Below are 8,967 nucleotides of genomic sequence, written 5' to 3' on the forward strand. Positions count from 1 at the left end.
TAGTGAACAGTTCACCTGGGTCACAGGGCACCATCTCAGTGGGGAGATATGGAGAGCTTCTGAAGTTCCAAAGTTCTTCCTGCACAGATTCAGAGCCTATGTGTTTTAGCAGTTCTGTTACACCTGCAGGGATCTGCCCAGATAGGTGGGAACCAGGGTTGGGTGTGTTGTGAGAGGTGGCCCAGAGCAATGGAGGCGAGAGCCACAGCAAGGCCTGCACCCAAGGCCCCCTCCCGTTCGCTGGAACTAGTTGGGCTGTGAGTCTGTGCCTGCAGGGCAAGCATTTGCAGGGCAACTGCAAATATTCCGTTCTTTTGATCTGACACTGCTACTGTTCTGCTTCTATCACTGGGAGGGTGGAAGTGTGGCGAGCTATGGGAGGGTGGGAAGGGGGCAGCTAGGCTCCATTCCTAAGCCCTTTATTCTCTGCTCAGCACTGAGGGCTTAAACCTCCATTTTCACCCCTCTTCCTTCAGTCTTTGCTGCTAGGTCTCAGCTGTGAGCTTTGGGTTCAGCCATGTTATATGCGGATCCCTCAGGCGGGACTGTGGGCCATAAGCAGAGCACTAGCAGTCCAAGTTCTTCCTTCTCCACCGGCTGCTTGGGCTTCAGAACACAGAGAGCTCTAAACGCTGAGCCCGGTCTGCATCCTGAGCCTGCATGGCCGGTGTCTTTGCACTTCCTACTTCTTTCCTCCCCTGCTCGCTGTATTTGCCCACTTTTAGATGATGTCAGTTGAGCATCTCTTGGTCTTGCCTGTCTGCTCCACAGGGAGTCCTTTGTGGAATTATAGTTCAGTTTGTTGTAAATTCCAGGGGAGATTTCAGAAGGCTCACCTCATGCTTCCATTTTTACAATGTCACTTATTTGTGTCTTTTCTCTTTTTATCTTAGTGTGTCTTGCCAAGCGTTTGAAAATTTTATTAATCTTTTCAAAGAACCAGCTCTTTGTTGCATAATTTTTTTAAATTTTTTTTTTGTTCTCTCATTTCGTTCTTCTCTGATTTTTATTATTTCCTTCCTTCTGCGAACTTGTATTTCATTTGTTCTTTTTCTAGTTCTTTAAGGTGTAAAGTGAGGTTTTTTATCTATGATTTTTCTTCTTTCTTGAGATAGGCCTGTAATTATATAAAGTTCTTTCTTATTACTTCTTCTGCTGCATCCCAAAAATTTTGATAGGTTGTATTTTCATTCTCATTTGTTTCTATCTTTTGATTTATCCCCTTGTTTCTTCTTTGACCCAGTTGTTCTTTAAAAGTATGTTGTTTAATCAGTCCATATTTGTGGTATTTTCCTGCTTTCTTTTTGCAGTTGATGTCCAATTTTAAAGCCTTCTCATTAGGGAATATGTTTGGTATGATTTAAATCTTCTTAAATTTGTTGAGGCTAATTTTATGTGCCAACGTTTGGTCTATCTTTGAGAATGTTCCATATACACTAGAAAAGAATGCATAGGCTGGTGTTGCAGGATGAAGTGCTCTATAAATGTCAATTATGTCCTGTTGGTGTAATGTGTCATGTAAGGCTAATGTATCTGTATTTACTTTCTGTTTGGATGATCTATCTATAGCTATCAAAGACTTATTTAGTTCCATACTATAACTGTGTTTTGGTCAATTTCTCCCTTTAGTTTTGTTAGTAGTTGCATTTCATATTTTGGTGCTTCCTGATTAGGGGCATATACGTTGATAAGAGTTATGTCTTCTTGTTGTATGGTCCCCTTTATCATTATGAAATACCCGCCTTTGTCTCCTGTTACCTTTTTACCCCAAAGTCAATTTTGTCTGATATAAGTATGAGTATACCTGCTCTTCTTTGGATACCATTTGCTTGGAGTACTGATTTCCACCCTTCCACTTTGAGTGTATATTTGTCCTTATAGCTGAGATGTGTCTCTTGGAGGCAGCATATGTTTGGGTTTTGTTTGATCCAATCTGCTACTCTGTGCCTTTTTATTGATGAGTTCAATCCATCTACAGTTATGGTGATTATTGATATCTGAGGATTTCCTATAGCCATTCTATGTCTTGTTTTCTGGTTGCTTGGTGTCTCCATTGTTTCTTTGCATTTTTGTTGCTCTGCATTATTTTAATGTGATGGTATTCTATGATTTTCTCCTCTGTTTCCACTTTTCTATGTTACATGTCTCAGTTTTGGAGTTTTTGAGTGGCTACCATTAAAATTATGTAGAAGAAAGTTTCATATATGCAGTAGTCCTTTTTCTTCTGCATGCTTCTTATCTCCATTACCCTTTGCAGATTTAGACCTTTACTCTCTCCCTTTTATGTTTTTGTTGTCACAAGTTATCCCTACTTATGCTGTGAGTTGATTTCTGAGTTGCAGTAGCAAGTTTTCTTATTCTCTTTTGTCCTTTTTTAAATGTTTTTAGCTTCTTTACTTTTTGTATTATGGTTAAGTGTATAGTGACTTATTTTGTGTAGGGGTTGCCATTTCCTGCTTCTGTCTGTGTGCTTATAATATTGCTCATAGTTTTGTATTCTTTGATTTTTTGTTTCAGGTTGAATAGCCTCCTTCAGTATTTCCTGTAATGCAGGTCATGTGTAAGAAAATTCCCTCAGCTTCTGTATGTCTGGAAATATCTTTACTCGTCCTTCATATCTAGAGGATATCTTTGCTGAATATAATATTTTTGGCTGGTAATTTATCTCTTGCAATAGTTTGAATATTTGATTCCACTCTCTCCTAGCATATAGAATTTCTGCTGAAAAATCCGGTGATAGTCTAATGGGCTTTCCCTTATAGGTTACTGTTTTTTCCCCCCTGGCTCCCGAGAATTCTTTCTTTGTCATTAATTTTTGATAGTTTCAATACAGTATGCTTTATAGAATGCTTTTTTGAATTGAGGTAATTATGTGTTCTATTTGCCTGTTGGATTTGAGAATCCAGTTCTTTCCACAGGTTTATGAAGTTCTCATTGACTATTTTTTTGAATATATTCTGTTCCCTTCTCCCTCTCTTCTCCTTCTGGTATACCCATTATTCTTATGTTGCTCTTTCTGATAGAGTCAGAAAGTTCTTTCATTCATTTTAACTCTCAAGTCTCTCTCTTCTTCTATCTGTGCCATTCCCAGATTTCTGTTTTTCATATCACTGATTCTTTCCTTCATCTAGTCAGGTCTATTTCCTAAGCTTGGTATTTCATTCTTCATTTTCTTACTGTGTTCTTCATCTCCAGATTTTCTATTTGGTTCTTTTTTCTTTTTTCAATGTCAATCTCTTTGGTAAAATATTCATTTTGTTCATTGATTTTGTTCCTGAGTTCATTACTCTGCCTATCTGAGTTTTTTCGCATCTTGTGGAGTTTTTTCAGAACTTCAATCTTGAATTCTCTGTCAACTAACTCACATATTTCCATGTCTTTAAGTTCATTTTCTGGAGAATATTCATTTTCTTTGTGGGCTGCCTTGTTATCTTGGTTATTCATGACAGCTAATGAATTATTATTTCTCTTCTTGGGCATCTACAGGGGTGGGTTCTGCAACAGGTTGATATGTAGAGGTCTTTCTTTTGCTTTCCAGTAAACGTTGCTGAAATATTTTACCTTCTCTCCCACTGCAGACTTTTATTTTCTCCAATTCAGTAGCATTTTATTTTCTCTTCAAGTGTTACGGCATGTCACATGATTGTGGGTTTTCTGGAAAGTGGGCTTCTCATTTGTGAGCAGGTTACCTGGGTCTCTGGGGACTATAGAGTTCTGAGCTTCTGAAACCCCAATTATGTCCCTGCAACCTGATTCTGAGCCTGTGTGTCTCAGCAGCTCTGGTTGCCCCTGGAGGGATCCACCCAAAAAGGTAGGGGTAGAGTGGGCTGTGAGAGGTGGCTGGTGTGTTTTTGGCTCCATACAATGGTGATTTCCAGCCCACAGCTGTCTTACCTGTACGGCTCCTTCCCTGTTGTCAGAATTAGCTGCACTGTGTGTCTGAAGCTGCAGGACCATTGCTGCAGCTCTCAGGGCTGTAGATATTCTGTTTTTTTAAATCTGACACTGCTACAGTTTCTAATGGAGTCCGTTTCTAACACTGGGAGGGTGGGGGGCAGTTGGCCAGGCTCCATGTCTTTGTTTTCTGTTTTCTGCCTGAAAGGGAGGGTTTCTACCACAGTCTTCACCCTTCTGTATACAGTCTTTGCTGTGAGGCCTCTGCCCTAAATGCTGAGTTCAGCCATATTGTATGCAGATCCATCAGGCCTGACTGTGGGTCACAGAGAGTGTGCCTGAAGCCTTGATTCTTTCCTCTCCAGAGACTTCAGTGAGCTCTAGTTTTTGTCCTGTGCCCACATCCTGTGTTTCTGCACTTCCCTCTTCCCTCCTTCCCCACTCACCTAATTTGCCTACCTTCAGATGATTTGACAAGTGGATCTCTCAGACATGCTTGCGTGCTGCTTATGTTATCCTTTGTTGAATTATAGCTGTTCAGTTTGTTGTAACTTCCAGGGAAGATTTCAAGAAGCACTCCTCATGCTGCCATTTCTGTGACATCACTTATTTATTTTTTTTCTTTAACAATGTTTATTAAAATATAGTTAACATACAATATATTAGTTTCAGGTATTTATCATAGTTATTTAATATTTATATACCTAAAGAAGTGATCACCATGATAAGTCTAGAAACCATCTGACACTCTACAATCTTATTACAATATTGACGATATTCCCTATGCTGTATATTATATCCCCATGACTTATGTATTTTATAACTGAAAATTTGAAACTTTTATTCCCCTTCACCTTTCCCCCCTTTAAAAAAATTTAATTGTAGTTGAGATTCAATATTATTTTACATTAGTTTCAGGTGTGCAGCATAGTGGTTAAACATTTATATAATTTATGAAGTGATACCCTCTATTAGTCTAGTACCCACCTGGCACTATACTTAGTTATTACAATATTATTGACTATATTCCCTATGCTGTATTTTTATCCCCATGACTAATTTGTAACTAACAATTTGTACTTCTTAATCCCGTCACATTTTCCACCCACCCCTCCAAAACAGAAACAGGCTCATATATGCAGAAAACAGATGGTTGCCAAAAATTATTTTCTTAAATTTTGATCTTTAAGTACACATATTTTTTCATGTTCTGTGTGAAAAAAATGGCAGGTGTATATAAAGTACTTTTGCTGTAAATCAAGGTATAATGGTTGTTTCAAAGAAAAGCGTTTGTAAACTTACTTAAGCTTTGTGCTGAACTAGACACTTTTTTCATGGAAAAACATTTTTACTTGAAAGAAAGACTGAAAGAAAATTATAGTTATTCAGATTTGGGTATTTGGCAGATGTTTCTTGGAAATGGTTGAATTGAACATGTCACTTTAAGAAAAAAACAACTGACAAGTATTTGTTGCCAATGTTAAAATTTGAGTTTTCTAGTAAAAATTAGAACTTTGGGTAACTTGCAACAAATCACCATGTACTTGATAGCTTCCTATTGCTTACAGACTTTTCTGATGAAACCGGTGGTGATGGTAACAAATGTGATGCATTTCTGATTCTGGTTAGTGAATTGTATCAATAGTTTCATACTCAATGAACCAATATTTTCCAAAAGACCAACGTACTTTGTTACAAATAATGCATGGCTAAAAGATACATTCAAAGTACGAGCTAGATCAATGAACATTAATAAATAAAATATGAAAAGTTCTTTGATATGTTTTCAGAATCCATATTGCAGCTACTACTGGTCTAGTTTTTGTGTTGTATCAAAGAAGAATATATACACTTGTGCAAAAAGGTTATTAAAATGCTGCTTCTTTTTTCATCTACAAACCCATGTGAGGCTAGGAATATTTCTCCTATATTACAATAAAATGATATATCACAACAGAATGAATGAGAAAAATGGACATGAGAATCCAGATATCTTCTATTAAGCCAGACATTCAAGAGAGAGATTTGCAAAAATGTAAAGCAATGTCACTCTTCCCACTATTTTTGGTAAGTTAGTTGCATCTTATAAAATATGTTATTTATATTAACCTATAATAGATTTATTATTATTTTAAATGGATTAGTAAATTAATATTTTAAAATATCAATTTTTAACATTTAATATAATATGCATTGATGGACACAACCCACATAAATGAAAGCTCTTGAGATCCTAAATAATTTTTAAGAGTTTAAAGGCACCTGAAACCAAAAAAACTTGAGAATTGTTGATTTCAGGAATTTGATTAATTGCTGATTTTCAGAATGCTGATTTTGAGGAATTTTTACTTCTTGCCGGTGTCTGAAGTTCCAGACACTTGGAATCTATTTTGTTGTGTTTGCAGTGTTCGGTTCCTGAAACCCTACCTGTTTTAGTATTAAGAATCTCCCCCAAGTCACATTCTTTGGTGAAAACAGAAGCCCATAGGGCCTGGAAAAGCACCATATCCTTGGAGAAAAAGCTGAGCAGAAAAGCCAGCAAAGGAAGATGAGGTAAAAAATATAGTCTTCTTCTATTCCCAATGGTCAGTCCTTGTGGCATGTATGAAGCTTGTAAATCTCATAGCAAGAAGCCTGAAATGAGAAACTGAGGCAAGATATAACTTTTCCTTATCCCTTGTCCTTTTGCTCATTGTTCATGGCTTTGATTATATAGAAACCAAATAGATCACCAAGAATTTGGGGGAATCTCATCATTCACGTAAATTCAAAACATGTACACTAAACCAGCAACTTATGTAGCTGAAGGCAACCTCTTTATATGGAAATTCTCTGAAATACCTTTCTTTGGAAATTCACATCCTGTGAGACTAACCATTTCCCTTTTCAGGACTGCAGGTTCCTCAGAGAGGGTCTTAAGAAGTTGCCCTGTGCTGATATCTGTCTTTGATACAAACCTCTGGGATTCAGAAAAAATGAACCCCTCTTCCACCTACAAAAGTTTTTTTTTGCATTGAAGAAAGATACTTCAGTATATGACACAAAAAAGTTTTAATGAAAAATATGCAAAAATTAAAACCCTAGAGACTGATTTATTTCTACTCATGAAGATTCATTTCCTCTTTCATTTTACTGATTAAGGTTTTAAGTACTCTTTTGAGAAAAACAATTCTTTTGAAATTACCCTCTATCTTCACTCTTACTGTCGCTGCCCTAATCCATGCTCTTATTACCTTACATTTAAATTACTGGTATATCTTCCAACAGGGCCTTCCACTTCCTGTATCTCCCCCTTCTCTAATCAATTCTGTGAACCTTTGTCTCAACAATTTTTTTAGGGAGTGAGTGGTAGAAAAACTGCTGGGCTCTGGAGACATACAGACTTGGGTCTGAATCTTGCCTCTCCCACTTGTTGTAAGATCTTAAGGAAATTGATTAACCTCTGTACAACAATTCACTCACGGATAAGCTAGGTGATAATAATAGTCCCTACTCCATAAGCTTATTCTGAGGATTATGTGAGATAATGTGTGTAAATTGCCTAGAATGATGACCAGTACATAGAGAATACTGAAAAAATGAGTTTCATCTCCCTCCGTCAGCTCTCTTTAAAACCCTTCAAAGACGTCCTGTATCCTATGGCGTCTATACTCCAAGATTTTCTTTGCATGGGTCTACCCTCCAAGCTTCTTTTCTTTTCCCATTCCTTAACATGCCCTATGCTTTGATCAAAAGTTTGTCTTCACTATCACATGAATAGTACATGCTTACTCTTAATTTACAAATATGACAATTAAGTTTAGGAACTTGTTGCAATGATATTGCTAAACTTTTTTGATATCAGAAGAATTATTCATTATAAATTTGTACCAACTGGACAAACAGTTAACCAAGTTTACTATTTAGAAGTGCTGAAAAAGTTAGATGAAAACAACCTGAACTTTTTGCCAACAATTCATGGCTCTTGCATAACAAAAATGCACTAGCTCACACAGCACTGTCTGTAAGGGAGTTCTTAGCCAATAAACAAATAACTGTATTAGAACACCTCCCTACTCACCTCATCTGGCACCCAATTACTTCTTTCTTTACCCAAAGATAAAGAAATATTGAAAGGAAGACACTTTGATGACATTCAGGACATCCAGGGTAATACAATGACAGCTCTGATGGCCATTCCAGAAAAAAGAGTTCCAAAACTGCTTTGAAGTGTGGGCTAGGTGCTGGCATCAGTGCATAGCTTCCCAAGGGGAGTACTTTGAAGATGACTGTAGTGATATTCAGCAATGAGGTATGCAGCAATGTTTTTCTAGGATGAGTTCGCGAGCTTCACTGTCTGACCTCTTATGTCCTTGGCAATATTCCTTCTCTCTTTTGGAAATCCTTGCCTTCTCTCCTATATAAGCTGGTATTTGCCAAATTTGAGACATCCAAATATTCCTCCAATGTTTGTACTATTTCTGCTTACCCTCTCCTTTTTATTTGTGTGTGTTTGTTAAATCACATTTTTTAAAGCTTAGAAACCTATTTTACCTTTGTCGTAATATTATCCATAAAATCATAGATTTGAAGTACTGATTGTATTACATTATCAATTCTTAAAATAAATGTATAACTTGAAAATTTTTAAATAGTTATTCCTTGTGCCACCAAAAATAACCTTGCACACCTCCAGTGGGATGTGTTCTACCCATTGGGAATATTGATCAAACCAAACTTGTCTATTGAGCAAGGATCAGCCACGTTCCCAAACAGGTTCAGCCCATAGTGAACTCATATTAACTTTCATGTAACTTAATAACAAATAATATACTATACAATGTTTTTAAATCATTTTATGAGTGATCAACTTGTCACTTAAAGTGGACTCCTAAAGCATAGGGGACATATTTTATTTTTTTGAATTCCACCTTTGTCACTCAGTATTCAACAAAATTGCTCAGTGTTGTAGCTCTTTAAGTACTTGTTGAATGATTAATTCCAAACAAAGTGCAGGAATACTCTGTGGTTATAGAAGCAGATATGGAAAACTCCTGAAGACAGTTTATCTAAAGCCATTAATGTTCACCAGTT

The sequence above is a fragment of the Rhinolophus sinicus genome, chromosome 18 (genome assembly GCF_057876585.1).
Source record: "Rhinolophus sinicus isolate RSI-liver-muscle chromosome 18, RSI-T2T, whole genome shotgun sequence".
NCBI lineage: Eukaryota > Metazoa > Chordata > Mammalia > Chiroptera > Rhinolophidae > Rhinolophus > Rhinolophus sinicus.